The following is a 15,362-nucleotide window of genomic DNA, read 5'->3' as shown; positions in this document are numbered from 1 at the left end:
CAAATGTTTGTCCATGTACAATTACAGTATACTTTATTTAAATTGGTATTTTTATTTTTCCATGTTTTATTTCTAATTTCTGATAAATATACTATTTGAATTATACAATGTGTCTTAGACTTTAATACTTTGCACTACATTGCAATGATTTGAATAGGAATCTTTATGCACCACAATTGTGTTCTGTATGCACATAAAACCAGCAAAAACTGATTATTATATATAAAAAAATTATTCAAGCAGAACAACTGTATTCTACTTTCGCAATAATAAGAAATGTTTTTTGAGCAGCAAATCAGCATATCAGAATTTCTGAAGGATCATGTGACTGAAGACTGGAGTAATGATGCTGAAAATTCAGCTTTCACCACAGGAATAAATTACATTTAAAAAAAATAAAAAAAAATAAATAAATAAAAAAAAAAAAAAAAATATATATATATATATATATATATATATATTTTTTTTTTTTTTTAAATAGATTTAAAACAGATTAAATAGTAATATTTCACAATAATTTCACAATATTACTGTTTTTACTGTATTTTTGATCAAAAACATTAAAAAGAATCTTACAGATCAAAAGCCTTTGAATGGTAATGTATATTTATTATGTGTTTTAGACTCTAATGCATAGACTAAATTCTTACTTCGGCAATGCAGTTCATTTGAATAGATCTCAAGATGCCCTTGTGGGTTTAATTAATCAAGGCAATGACGTGGACTATAGAAGAGAGGTTGAGTTATTTTTTAGATGGTGTGATGAAAATTTCCTAAATTTGAATGTGGAGAAGACTAAGGAGTTGATCATTGATTTTAGGAGAAAAAAAGAAGTTATAGTACCAGTGATAATTAACAGTCAGAAAGTAGAAATTGTTCAGTCCTATAAATATCTTGGTGTCCATTTGGACAGTAAACTGAACTGGAAGAAGAATAGTGAGGCTGTTTTTAAGAAGGCGCAATCAAGACTATTCTTTTTGAGGAAGTTGAGTTCTATTGGTGTAAGTAGGAAGCTTCTTTATGTTTTTTTATCAGGGAATCATGGCTAGTGTTTTGTTTTATGCAGTGCTCTGTTGGGGATGTAGTATCACTGTAGATAATAAAAATAGGATTAATAAATTGATTAGAAAGGCTGGTTCGGTCATTGGCCTTAATCCTGATTCACTTGAGGTAACTGTGGAGAAGAGAACAAGGGCAAAATTAAAAATGTGTTACAAAGGTCATCCACTACATTATATTTTTAGTGGACTTAAAAGTTCATTTAGTGGAAGATTAGTAATGCCTCTGTGTTCTACAGAGAGATTTAGAAGGTATTTTACTCCGAATGCAGTTAGGTTTTTCAATGAAGTTGTGTAATTTTTTTGTATGTATTGATTGTTGTTGTTTTTTAATGTTTATTTGTCTATCTGTGGTGTCTGTAATGTGCAATGGTGGCGAACGAGTTTCCCCTTACAGGGATTAATAAAGTTTTTCTAATCTAATCATCATCTAAGATGTCCATGTGACACAGTTGTGTTCCGCATGCCTATAAAAAACTAAAATCTAAAATCTGATGCGATCGCCAAAAAGGATAATTCCACTTACTCTCAAAATAAGCATCTATATGCTCAATTTAATTTAAATTGCATTTAGAAAGCAGAATTTCAATAAACCACACGGCCCCATATTATGAAATATATTTAGTGATTATGGGTTTGAATTAAAGAAATTTCAGCCAAAATTGCATATTAACATTAATGCAGATATTGCAGTTCTTTCTATTTGGCCACACTAGGACGGATTAGTGTTTTACGCATTCATTTTAAGAACAGGAATATTGTTTTTATTCAAAATGTCTCTCATAAGCTTTTGTTTTCAAGTTGAACAATGCTGGACAAAAATAGAGGGAACGCTATTGTTACTATTGTTAACACCAATGATCTGAAAGTTTGAGAACCACTGCTTTAAAAGTAGTACGCGTATAAAGCTGATGCTCTAAGTCCTATCTGGAGCTGTATGATATACTGTGACATTTATACAAGGATGCATCTTGTCACATTAGGCAAAGAAAAGGTCAGTCTTTTTTTTTACTTTTTAACTGAGGCCCTTTTTCTCAGTAGAGAATGATTGTGTCAAGAGTCTGTTTGCCAAGCGACACGTAGGGGAGTTTGATGACAGGACACGTGACTCTATATGTGTCTGTGCTATACTGAGTGTAAATGAGCTACAGGAGAACAAAGGGATGGTAATATGGCACTTTAAAAAAGTTAATGCACTAATTGGAGTACAGAGGGACAATGCAGTAATGATCATTGCAAGCCTTAAAAAAAAGGCTTACCCTATAATAATTACCCTAGTGAAAAAAAACCTACACCAAAATGTATTTAAAATACATTTATTTCATACTAAGTATACTACAAGTCCATTAACATTTTTACTGACACATTGCTTGAGACTTACAGATAAAAAAAATATAATTATTTGGAGTACTTCTTTATTGTACAATGCACATTTCTTAATATTAAGCCTTAAAATGTGTTTAATATCACTATTAGTAAGGAAGGATAGTATGATATCTGTCTAATATCAGTCTTTAAATGCTAGATATTTAAAGTGTACCTAAATTTGCAATAGTTCCACTTTAGCACAATCAGATATACTAAAGTATATCTTTAGTTGGACCTCAGCACTATTTCCGGACAACTAAAGAACATTAAGTACAAGATTAGTTGTTCCAATTTAGCAGACTTTAAGTATACCAAAAGTGCAAGTGCAGGGTATTTATATTAAGTACATAATATGTAAATGTATTTGTAGTATACTTAGCATAAAATAAATGTATTTCAAATATACTTAGTCCATTTTTTTCACTAGGGTCAAGTTACTCTATGATTTTTTCTTTTCGTCATTAATTGTGGACCAAATTGTGACAATAGTATGGCTTCAGAAGACTTGGCAAAATACTGTTCAAACGTTTGGGGTCAGTAAGATTTAGTAAAACGTTTTTGAAAATCTCTTATGCTCACTTTTTTAATTATTATTTGATAAAAAAAAAGAACACTATTAATTTGAAATGGAAATCTTTTGTAACATTATAAATGTATTTACTTTCACTTTTGATCAATTTAATCTTGCTGAATAAAATGACTCATTTCTTAAAAATCTTGTTTCTCTATCTTGTTGATAAATCTTGGTGTTATATGGCACTATTTAGACATTTATGAGTTGACTATTCAAAATAAAAAGCGTCCATTGCATCCCAATGGCAATTTGTACATCTCTGTAAACCCAGTGGCGAACAATAAAACGAGTCCCGGTTGGTTATTAAAATGTAGAACTTCGGTCAAAAGCGCTACAAAATCGCCCACTGACCAAAGCCTGTTCATTTCCACCCACCTCCGGCTGTCATTTTTAGTAACAGGCCAGATAGGCGATAAACATCATAGCGAAGTAAAATAATGTGCCGAATCAACACCCTGCCATATAGTCTGTGTAAAAGTCACTTTCACCCTCAACCTTCAGAATCATATAACACTCCTGAGCCAGTCATTCATCTGCAAGCTTCAGCAGTATCAGGAAGTTCATTGTGTAACGCTCGGTGTCCCACCGGAATTTGTGGTAATTACATGAAACGAATATCTTAATTGTATGAATGTGTCTGATAGCTGTATATTTGTCCTGGGTGTAGTTTATATTCCTGGAACTCTTGACACTCTCTCTTTCTCCCGTCTTTCCCTGTAGATAATGAAATCGAGCTTTGCGGTATCCTTGCCATATCCTTTCTATTTCCGTTGGTGTTTTTTTCCGCTGGGGAACTTGGAGTATTGATATGCGAACAGTCATGGCTCAAGTGATACCCTGCGGAGGACAGTTCTTTGCATACATGTCCCTTCAGGTTATAATCTGTTATGTTAATATTACTTTTATGTGCTTTTATACCTAGCCTTTGTAGCAAACACACACACAAAAAAAGAATTAGCCAGCCATCTGCTTGCTTCCACACGTTTGGGAGATTGCAAGGGTCCTCATCTGTCTGCAGGAAAGGGTACAGAACCCATCAGAAAAGGTCACAATTACGGTGGAAGAAAGTTTAAAAAAAAAGAGAGACAAATTCCCTCATGCCAGCTCTTTTCCTGCTATGAGGATTGAAAAGTACTAAAGAGAAATCTGTTTCTGACTGTGAGAGTTTGTTGCTAATGATGGTTGGAATTGAAAGACAATGAGGAAACCAGACAGCCTTGTAACTTCTTTTCAAGAGAATAAACCATGGAAAGGTAGTTTCAGTATCTTGTTGTTGTGAGCAGCAAAGTTAAGACTTCTTTCAAATACAGGCCTATTAGTATATTTATATTAGATAACACTAAAATGAGTGAGTAACATAGGCAATGAACAGATCAGTATAAATACATTTAATTTAAAATGTAGATTACATTTGAAACAATATATAGACTAGCCTATATGAATATACAGTGACCCCAAAATTATTTGGACATTTTTGGATACTTAAGTCAGACCTAATGTCTGAATGTTATTACAATTGATGATAAACCTTTTCACACAACTAACTTTTGCAGTTAGTTTTAACCAATGGTCCTAAGGTGATCTTTAGTGGATGTCTTAAGTCAGTTCACACAAGTGAAATGTTTTGCTTGAAAGTGTGTTTGTGCTATTTTTTTCTTTAAAATAATTGTCACTTGGTTTGATTATTTTGTTATAAAGGGCACGGACATATATTGTATTTAAATATTGTCACCCAGTAAAATTATTATGAGTTATATTATATACTACTACTAATAATAATCCATATTTTTCATATACACATTTGAAAGTTTTGGGTTGGTAATATTTTTTTTAAGTTTTTTAAGAAGTCTCTTATTGCTTACCAAGGCTGCATTTCTTTGATCAATAATTCTATTTTAAATTTATGCTAAAGTGGTTTTTGGTGCCCAAAACATATTTCTTATTATTAGGCTATCAATGTTTTTTCTTTTTTTTTCTTTGATGAATAGAAAGTTGTTCACCCAAAAATGAAAATTATGTCAGTAATTACTCACCTTCATGTTGTTCCAACCGCGTAAGAGTTTCGTTCATCTTCGGAACACAAATTAAGATATTTTTGATGAAATCTGAGAGCTGTCTCACTCCTTCATAGGCTTCTAGGTAATTTCATTCTGTCGGCCCAGAAAACATCTTTAGTCCAAGTGACTACAGTGGCTCAACCTTAAATTTATCAAGCGACGAGAATACTTTTTAACGACTTCTGTGTGGGCCTCGCCTCTGACGAGAGTTTACGAGAGCGCCACGACGCATGCGCGAGAACTGAGAAGCTTGGGGTTGGAACATGAGGGTGAGTAATTGGTAATTACAGTCAGAATTTTCATTTCTGGGTGAACTAACCCTTTAAGCAAACTTTTTTTTTTTTTTAATTGTAAAATTATAAATGTCTTTATTGTCACTTTATCAATTTAATCCTCTTTGATTGATACAAGTTTTTGTTTTTTTGTAAGAAAAAAATATTACTGAACTCAAACAGTATAGTAATCTGATCAAAAATATGATCTAATAAAATGTTCACATTATTACACCTTTAGCAACTGCAAAACAATTGTATGGGGGTGTTTGCCAAATAAGAGCCTCTTAATTTTTTATTAGGCTACTTGGGCAAAGTTTATATGCATTTAAGGAGCCACTAATGTACACATATATTATACAGTTTAACCTGCTATGGCTATGACTGAAATAAACCTCTTTTCAGAAAGATACTTTGTTGCAAAACATTGACCTCGTGAGTCGTGCCATATTTTGACACCGCAGCCCTGACAGATGTAAAAAAATTACATCAGGTTAAGACTAGCAAAACATCTCGACAGCACAGGTAGTTCATTTAAGCATGGATTCGGACAAATGAATCCTTTCCCAAATACAATGTAGCTGAAAATATCATGTGTGAAGCAGGGGAGGGGTTTCGTTCAGTTAAGAATAGCTTACATGCGCTTTGAGAGGAGACAGGCAACAGTTCGGACAGCAGACCTCACTGTGTCTCCAGCAGACCACATCTCTCCCCACTGTCTCCGCTCACTGCCGCTACTGGAACCGAGCTTGAGGTAAGGTAAGACGACCCGCTTTCATCGGTGCAATGTGTTTATCCAGAGATAAATGATATGATCAGTACATCTAAATATTTGAAAAAAGCGTCTATCTGATTGGTTATGTTGTATGGTGCGGGAATACGGGGACGCACGCCAGGCGTCTTGTGCATTTGTATTACTTCTGCGAATCACTTACCTGAAGGACACTTACGTTCCTCACGTTACTCTATAGTATTATATATCGTTGATTTAAGGACCTTGTGAATTATGAATCATGCATGGCTGAGTTTTTCCTAAGTTTTGTTAGATTAGCATTCTGAAATAATGTGACAGTGCTTTGTGCGCGTCTCCGACATGGGATGCGTCACACACGGCGCATTCTTGCAGCAAGACGGCGCGCAACGTTCACAAGACGGGTTTTTAAAAGTTGAACTGTTTTTACAGTTCTACTGTCTTAAAGGGACATACCACCCCAAAATTAGATTTCTATTATCGTTTATTCAATCTCGCGTCGTTCCAAACCAGTATTACTTTAATTGGAACACGCGCTGAATTGCATCCTCGTTCTACTCACTTTCACAGTATGGTAAAAAAAGGAATGGTGAACTAGCTCCTTAAAAACCGGAATAACGCGAGACGCGACGCACTTGCCAGAGACGTCTGGCTACATGATTAAAAGTAGAGCAGGTGGAACACGTCCTGTGTGAACCCCAATGTCTTATTTTGGAATATAATGTTCTGCTTTATGAGATCAGGTGGGTTGTTACACTTTGCTATTGAATGTTAGGGTGATTGCAGTGGTTACTTGTAACTCTGACCATAGAGGAACACATCTGTAGCTTGCGTAAACATAGTCTAAGAACATCACAGATGTGTATGTGTGATCATATTACAAAAGGTTTGTATTCACTGTCCCATTGTGTGAAATCATCAATTGATGTATTGTATGTATTGAAAAGTGCTACAACTCTCCCCATCAGCTATATTCCTAGTTATGTGAAACGCTTGGATGTTTTGTATCAAATTAAATAAGAGAACCTGCTGATTCGGATGATACCAGCTGTGTTATCCATTAATATGCTAAATAAATAAATAAGCCAGATGTGATTTTATTCTGCTAAAACCTACCCTTCATAGAGCACTTCCTGGCCTCCCTTAAAATGTTAGCTCCGAATACTTCTGAGAGAATACTTGAGATTCCCAAGAGTATAAATACCAGAAGCTGAATAAATAATGAATAGGACAAGGGAGTGTGCGCACTTGCTTTTTCTGTATGTCTGATGTCATTCTGTATGGTAGATTATTGAAGTACAGCAGCTTCCCTTGCCATGTCTCCAGATGGTGTTGAGTGTATAACCTTCTGCTAACATCTGCTAATAAAGCAACTTTCCAGAGAGATAACTCTTAACGTATCAGCCTCCCCCTACCAACGCACACGTTTACCAAAGCTGCGAGTTTAAACTGAGCATGCACTACACTGGTTTCCTTCTGTTGACTATTAGTATTGATATAGTGAACTGATCCTTAATGCCAACAAAGTATGACTCTATAGTCATGCATGAAAAGACATGCTTGAAAATATGCAGTGAAATCGTGATGCACTGAAATTCTAACACCTATTCCAAGGTTGTAGGTTTATACTTTATTCATATTACAATAACGGTGATCTTTTTTAAAAATTTAAATTAATGTTTTTTTTTTTTTTTATGGCATGGAAAACTTGTAAAATAAAAACAAATTGTAATTTCCAATCATTACAGTACAGTGATTTCTGAGGTGAATATACATTTCTCTAGTTATGCTCAGCTGTAAAATATTTTATTAGAAATTGCTTGAGTGTCTTTTTGACTTTATTATTATCCAATAGCCTGTTTAGTGACGTGAGTGGAAAAGAAAAGTTATTTTAGAAGAAAATGAGTAGGGTTAATTTTGCTATCATGTTGAATTTAAAAGTTCTAAAGGCCTGTCCACACCAAGGACAATATCTATAACAATAACTATGACTATAAAGTTTTATAAATCTTCCTATATGAGAATAGCAAAGTCCACACCACAACCACACCACAACTAACAACAGAGGAATGATATCTTTTGATTTACTTTCAGAACAATTTTTTGTTTCCAGCTGATGAATGATAAAAACATAATCAAAAACAAAATAACATTAAAAACACTCATTCAATCAGCACCACCCAACATTAAAGAGCTGGAGCGTTTAAAGCAGCAGACGACATAACTGCAGCGTGCCAGGCTGTTATTGTTCATCGGTGTGGAGGCTAATTTAGTTATCTTTAAAGCTGATGTTCTTGGTGTGAACGGTCTGTGAATGAATGACTCTGAAAAGGTCGTAGAAGTTCATTGGTTAAAAGTGTGGAATTAGGATGAGATTTAAGCTCTGTAGTTTTATTTTTTTTTTAAATTATCATTTCGGCAAATTAAAATATTTGTCCGAAGAAAACTAAATAGTTTCATGAAGCAAAGTAGTTTCAGTGTATATTTCATGCACAAAATGGAAATACAGTAAACTACAACAGGTAGTTAATTAATAAGCCTGTCAGCAGTGTGGACGCACTTCACTGTGACCAAAAATGAAGCTTGTTATGTAAAATTGCTCGTTTGAAATATTGGTAGGCGACTTGCTGCCATTGACTGGTTTCATTTATCACCTGAGAACCCTGCACAGAATAAAGAGTTGAATTAACAAAATTGAATTACCAAAACTTTATTTTGATTTTGCCTTTTCTGTAAAAAAAAAAGAAAAAAAAAAAAAGAAGTGTTGCATCAATAGTTTTTCTACTCGTCTTTTTTTTTCTGTGTAGATTACAAGCCACTCCAGCTGTGGCATTGACTTATCAGGTCTTAGTCTCCAGCAATGTGATAGTCATCTTAGACCGCATTCACATTACATGGTTCAAGTGACCCAATTCCGATTTTTTTCCCCCTCCTATGTGGCACTGATCGGATATGACCCACAAATGTGTAAACAGCAAAAAAGCACATTGATTCCGATATTATTAGATCGGTCTCAGTCCTCATTCATATGTGGAAATAAATCTGATATGATTCGGATACATGCAATTGCGTCTGCCATTTAAGCAAAATGTTGCTGTCAATGTGAGACATGCGTCATTGGAAAAAGCGATGGTGGCGAATGACGTTAACTCAGGTGGACACCAACCGCGATCACATGACTCTTTTCAATGGCGCATTGGAGAACGAAGGCTCAACCTAATGTTTTGCTGGCCTTTAAAGATGGTGCGGAAGATGACTTGCATTATCATTTTGTCTGCATTCATTGCAAACCGCTCCATTTTTACATCCTTTTCAGCCTAAGCTTTTCCAGGTCAGAACCTGGGTTGTTTCGCCAAGTATATAGTGTAAATGCAGATATCGGACACGGGTCACTTTTAAAATATGTAAGATGGTCGTCAAAAAAATTGGATATAGTCAACAAATCGGAATTGGGCATCAAGACCTGCAGTGTAAACAATGTTACGTAGGATCCTTAAATGTTAAAATGGAGGAGTCAGTGATTGTGTTTAATACACTGTTTACAATCAGCCAGATGTAGCAGATGTCTTGAATATATTAACCCTTTAAAGCCTGTGTACTTGATTCACACATTTTTATGGCCTCTAAATTACCAACATCAAAAACCTGTTGTACAAAATCTACTACATGCTTTCTGTCATCTGTTTGATAGTTCTTTTTTTAATATAATTCTAAAAACATCTCCCTTCAGGTTGTGGTTTGCTGTAAAATCTTTAATGATTTTTATAAAGTATGCATAAGAATAACTTTTACATTTTTAGTAATATTTCAAGATGAATATTTCAGCACTTAGTGGACTGAAGCAAATTAGGTTTTGCAATTAAATTAAATTAAATTATGCATACATCTCTCAATCATCAATATATGGCATTGCATTATATTTGTTGCCACTTACAATAAAAACTACAGAACTTTGATTAAAAAAAGCATTTGAATATCAGCTAAGACATTATTCGAAGATATAGAGTTTCAATTGAAATATATGCATTTAAATAAGTAGTCTGCTATAATGTTATAAAGATCTCATTGATTCATATTAAAAGCTATCAGAATTTCACCTTACTTTTTGGGCATTTAAATATCAGCAATTGCACCAAATTAAATCTTTTTGCTCGCTTTTGTCCTCTGAATAAATTTGATTTGATGCTTTTTTGAGCTCCATATTCTCACTATATCATACATATGAGCCATGAAAGCCTGATGTATCAAAAATAACAAACATACAGACCCTTTCCAAAAAATTTGAATATCATGGAAAAGTTGATTTATTTCCATAATTCCATTCAAAACGTTAAACTTCCATAGATTATAGATTCAGGGCCCACAACTTAAACGATTTCAAGTATTTAGTTGTTTATTTGTACATAATTTGGGCTTCCAGCTCATAAAACCCACGAAAACAGGATTTCAAAAAATTTGAATATTACATGAAATCACACAGTAATTACACAGTGATACCATGGTCATTGAACCAGGTTTTGGTTATTTTGGCAGTGTGGGCAGCTGCAAATCCTGCTGGGAAATGAAGGAAGCATGAAGTGCTCTGGAAATGTCCTGGTAGACGGCTGCGTTGAGTGGACAGCACAGTGGACCAACACCAGCCGATGACATGGCTCCCCAAACCAACACAGACTGTGGAAACTTCACACTGGACTTCAAGCATCTTGGATTGTGTGCCTCTCCATTCTTCCTCCAGACTCTGGGACCTTGGTTCCAAATGAGATGCAAAATTTGCTCTCATCAGAAAAGAGGACTTTGGTCCACTGTGCTTTATTAAATCCAGAGTCAACGCAGCCGTCTACCAGGACATTTTCAGAGCACTTCATGCTTCCTTCATTTCCCAGCAGGATTTGCACCTGCCCACACTGCCAAAATAACCAAAACCTGGTTCAATGACCATGGTATCACTGTGTAATTACTGTGTGATTATGTAATATTCTAATTTTTTGAAATCCTGTTTTCGTGGGTTTTATGAGCTGGAAGCCCAAATTATGTACAAATAAACAACTAAATAGTTTAAATCGTTTAAGTTGTGGGCCCTGAATCTATAATCTATGGAAGGTTAACGTTTTGATTGGAATTATGGAAATAAATCAACTTTTCCATGATATTCAAAGGGTCTGTATATTTATTTGTTGTATTTTTTATTTATTTTTTATTTTGTCTCAAGGTTAAATAAACAGTTCCATAAAAAAAAAAAAAGTATGACTATTATTCCATGTCAGGCGTTACAAGGTTAAGATGATTATGTATTAGATCCAGCATGTGTGTAGACGTGGACCCAGACATGCATGTTATGTGACATTTAGCAAGCATTTCCCATGGGCACTGATATGATATTCTTAAAGAGAACGTTTGAAGGTAGTTGAGAGGGCATTTGGCTAGTTTTGCAGGAGATGTGCTTCTGCTGTCTCAGAAGCCAAAATATTCAAATACACCTCTGAAAACGCAAGTTATTATTGCTTGGTAAACAAGCTCAACATGATAATGAAAGACCTTAATACGAAGCACTTTCTTTAAAGAAAGGTGTTTCTATTTCTGCTACAAAGATTGGCACTCTCCAAAGTGTTTCCCAAGGTGAGTTTTGAAGAGGGAAATGCTTTGGTTCATGTTGAGACAAATAGTTTTTCCAGAAGAGTTATGGAGAGGGTGCATGTGGTGTCCACACCTTGGTTTGATTAGTTTTGAATGAGTCCCCCAGTCACATGCTCAGATTTAATGCTTCTTGGCAGTATGCGCAAGGTTCATGAATAAATCAAAGCCCTCACTGTCAATGCTTAGAGCAAGAGGGAATGGAATTATCATGTTCCGTACAGTTTTCATCCAAAAAGTACTTTCATCATCCTCCTCTTCCCTCCATGCTAAAAATATTGCGAGCAGTTAATGCCACAGTACGTTAGAGAAACATAGCTTATTGGCAGCTTTATAAATATTAACCCGTGTCATATTTTTATTCATCCAAATAACAGTATTCATTATCCATTAATAATCCAGGCCTTACGGTGAACCGAACACTAACAGCAACTTTTTTGAGATGTCACACAATTTCTTTCCTTTGAGAAGGCTTTCGAATTGTCCTCTGCTAGTGGTATATTTTCAACTGTACATCCTTTGAGATTACTGTGGTATCATCCTTTTCTGAAAAGGAAGGTTTGATTTATGGTCTTGAGGAAGAAAAGGAACTGGATAAAGGCTTGCCATTGTTCTTCTAAAACAATAGTACTACAATAGGACAGGTTTTACATTGCATTTTTAAATGGTTGCAAAATCTTCCCTGATATCTGGGAGTGTAATGCAGAACAAAACTATTTAATTGGAATTATCGTGCGTAGAAATGGTCTAGTTAATTAGTATGGAACCAGTGAAGTATGGGGAAAGAACCATGGCACCATAATCAAGTTTACAGCTGTGGGCTCGAGTGGATTTACTGTTTCAAAAATGCTTTTGAGGTCTTGCAACAGATTTGGTTTTGAATTTATAACCATATTCGCCATAATTTTGGTTTTGTATGGCCATTAAAGTCGGAAGAACTTGTAACTCTTCTCACACAATGGCCTCTCTTGCTTCAGGGGTCCATAAGTAAAGTTCAAGTTGAAGGATATACCCACAGAATGGTTCTAAGATTTGCATGCAAATTTCTCCCTCAAGCCTAATGATTTCACTCTAACAACTATTCAGAGGCTTGCGAGGTTCATTTCAACCTTTAAAGAGTTTACCGGCTCATCTTTGGGATGCATAGCCGGCAGTGACAACCGGAAGAGTGCCTTTGGAATTTTTTAAGAAAGACTTTCTTAATTATTTGTTGTGCAAATTAATCGGAAGGCTGCTGCGTGGAGGAAAGTTCCCCAGGACGTTGACATGGTCAGGTCGGCTAAATGTGATATAGTGGTATATAGGGCTTTTAATTGTATTAACTGCCCTTATAACGTTAGAAAATCATGAAAATAAAAAAAAAATGACATGACAACTTATCGTTTTAAAATCATTATTTATTTTATTAAAAGTTAAGAATTCAGGTTTGTTTATCAGTACCATAGCAACGCTAACTTCCGTCCGTAGTCTTTCGCAAGAGTTACATTTTTTGAACGCATCCGGATGACCAACTGACACGATTTTTTTCGCACCGCACTCGTTCGGACCCGGTTCGGACCCATTCGCATGCGGTCTGCGAAACTCCATAGGAAATGAATGACTTCCGGTCGTTTCGAAGCAGTATCGGAGCTGATTTCAACTGCCAGTTTTAAAGCGGCGTGAAGGCGGCATTAGCTATCGGCGCGTAAGCACCGCCCACACGGCACGCCTCCAGCCGCTCGTTTTTTTCCGGAAAGACTCGGTACAGCCTATCTTTCTTTTAGAAAAATAATAAAACTAAAGACTTTTTGGAGATATGAAGGATGCAGTACTACTCTATAGGTACTCAAGATTAACATGAGATTGACTGAAACTGAGTGTTTCACCCCCCCTTTAAGAAATGAATATACTGCGTTTGTTTTATTGCTTTTAAGGATTTTTTTTTAGCAATCAATCTGAAAGGTTCTGTCTGGAAGCAGAACCTATAGTATTTTGTGTTTGTTGGAAATGGCTGTTGGCTACAGTTGACTCTCATCCATGGTGTTGTATGTGATACAGCAGTATGAATCACTCTGCATCTTTATTAAACATGCAAGTTCAACAACATAGACTCATAAATGTTTCAGTCCTCCATTTCTTGTGAATTTACTGGAACATGAAAACTGTTACTGAAATGTCCTTTGTGGCTGGGTTTTCTCTGACCCTTTTTAAACGTTATGCATGTTTTAGATGTATAACAAACAAAGGCCATTCATAATGTAATCCCATCAGAGTGTGCTTGTCACAAACTGCATGACACTTATTTGTATTGGTCTGTTTGTGTTAAGAGTTCTAACAAAGCACAATCCCTATGTCCCTCTTTAATGTACAAAAATCAAGTATGTGCCAGTCAAAATGTCATGCCAGTCAAAACGACTCATCGAGCTTAGCCACGTTTCAGGGGATCGGAATGGATATGTGTAGACCTGCGTGCTATTTTTATGAGTAGGTTAATTCGCCCAACCTTTTTGTAATGCAGACATCTTCAGCACAGGTATTAACATCACATTAACTCTGAACGAAATTTCTGAGCTTCACTCCACTGCGGAGCGACAGGGATGTAATTGAGAAAAATCCCACAGGAAACGGTTGGAAAACTGCTAGTCTCGTATTAACTTTTTTCATCTCTCGCCGCAAATAGCTTAATGTACCATTGCAAAAGGGAGGCTTCATTCATTTCAGAGATTCCCCCATGTTACCACTCGGCTCCAAATGTCCAAATTAATCAGCGTGGTGTGTGATGAAGACACTGAGCCTCTATTTGACATGCTTTATCGAGATAGAATCCATATCCGTGGAGGTGAATTCCACCATCATCATGGGTTGAATTACAGAATCCATTCTGCAAAGTAGACTGATGCTAGTCTGGTCATGATTTGCTTTACTGGTACTTTTTTCTTCTCTTTACTGATAAGTAGCCATTAGGGATGAGCAAACCATGTTTTCAAAATCGATTAGCCAGTGGGTTGCCTTGTCCACACCAATACGCTCTCCTAAGTGGATACATTTGAAAATGCAGTTTTTGCGTTTTAGTGTGGATTGTGAAAATAAAGGTATATGAAAACGATGATGCATGTTTAGTCATGTGACGCATAGATTCTCTGTTTACACCGATATTGTGCCTGTTATGTGCTATTCACTATTACGATTCTTCATGCTCCCTCCCAACCATTCTTTCACTATCTGAGCCTGATGAATCTTGACGTTTTCACCCTGGAATATGGCCATTATGTGTCTTCATACATGGTTGTTTAAGAAATTAAAAGCTACACACGCCATCAATTAGGGTTTGAAGAACTGTTGCCAAATATATAACATGCTAGAAACATAATAATCACTGGAATAATGATCCAATCATTGACTCTTAAGCATACATACATACATACATACATGCATACATACATACATACTGACTCACTCACTCACTCACTCACTCACTCACTCACTCACTCACTCACTCTCTCACACACACACACACACACACACACACACACACACGCACACACACACACACAATGTAAGATTGCAATGAAAAAGAAATGCATTATATTCCATCACCAGTGAATATGCTTAAATATGTCTTTGCTTGGCTTATTACAGTTACTGCATTCAGCAAAAAAGCTGTGAACCCAG

General features: G+C 35.6%; 1 protein-coding gene across 2 annotated transcripts in view; it reads left to right on the top strand.

The window, feature by feature from the left end:
- The first annotated feature begins 5,971 nt into the window (after nucleotides 1-5,971).
- Nucleotides 5,972-15,362, top strand: part of cntn6 (contactin 6) — an 87,130-nt gene continuing 77,739 nt past the window's right edge. The window contains exon 1 of one of the 2 annotated variants that reach the window (XM_079883603.1): nucleotides 5,972-6,083. The gene's annotated coding sequence lies outside the window, so the exon portion shown is untranslated. Of the gene's footprint in view, nucleotides 6,089-15,362 lie in introns of both variants that reach the window. The other variant, XM_079883604.1, reaches the window with a different exon arrangement.

Source organism: Squalius cephalus, assembly GCF_949319135.1.
Source record: "Squalius cephalus genome assembly, chromosome: 10".
NCBI lineage: Eukaryota > Metazoa > Chordata > Actinopteri > Cypriniformes > Leuciscidae > Squalius > Squalius cephalus.
Note: the sequence above shows the minus strand (reverse complement) of the source record. Positions and strands in the feature narration are given on the sequence as shown.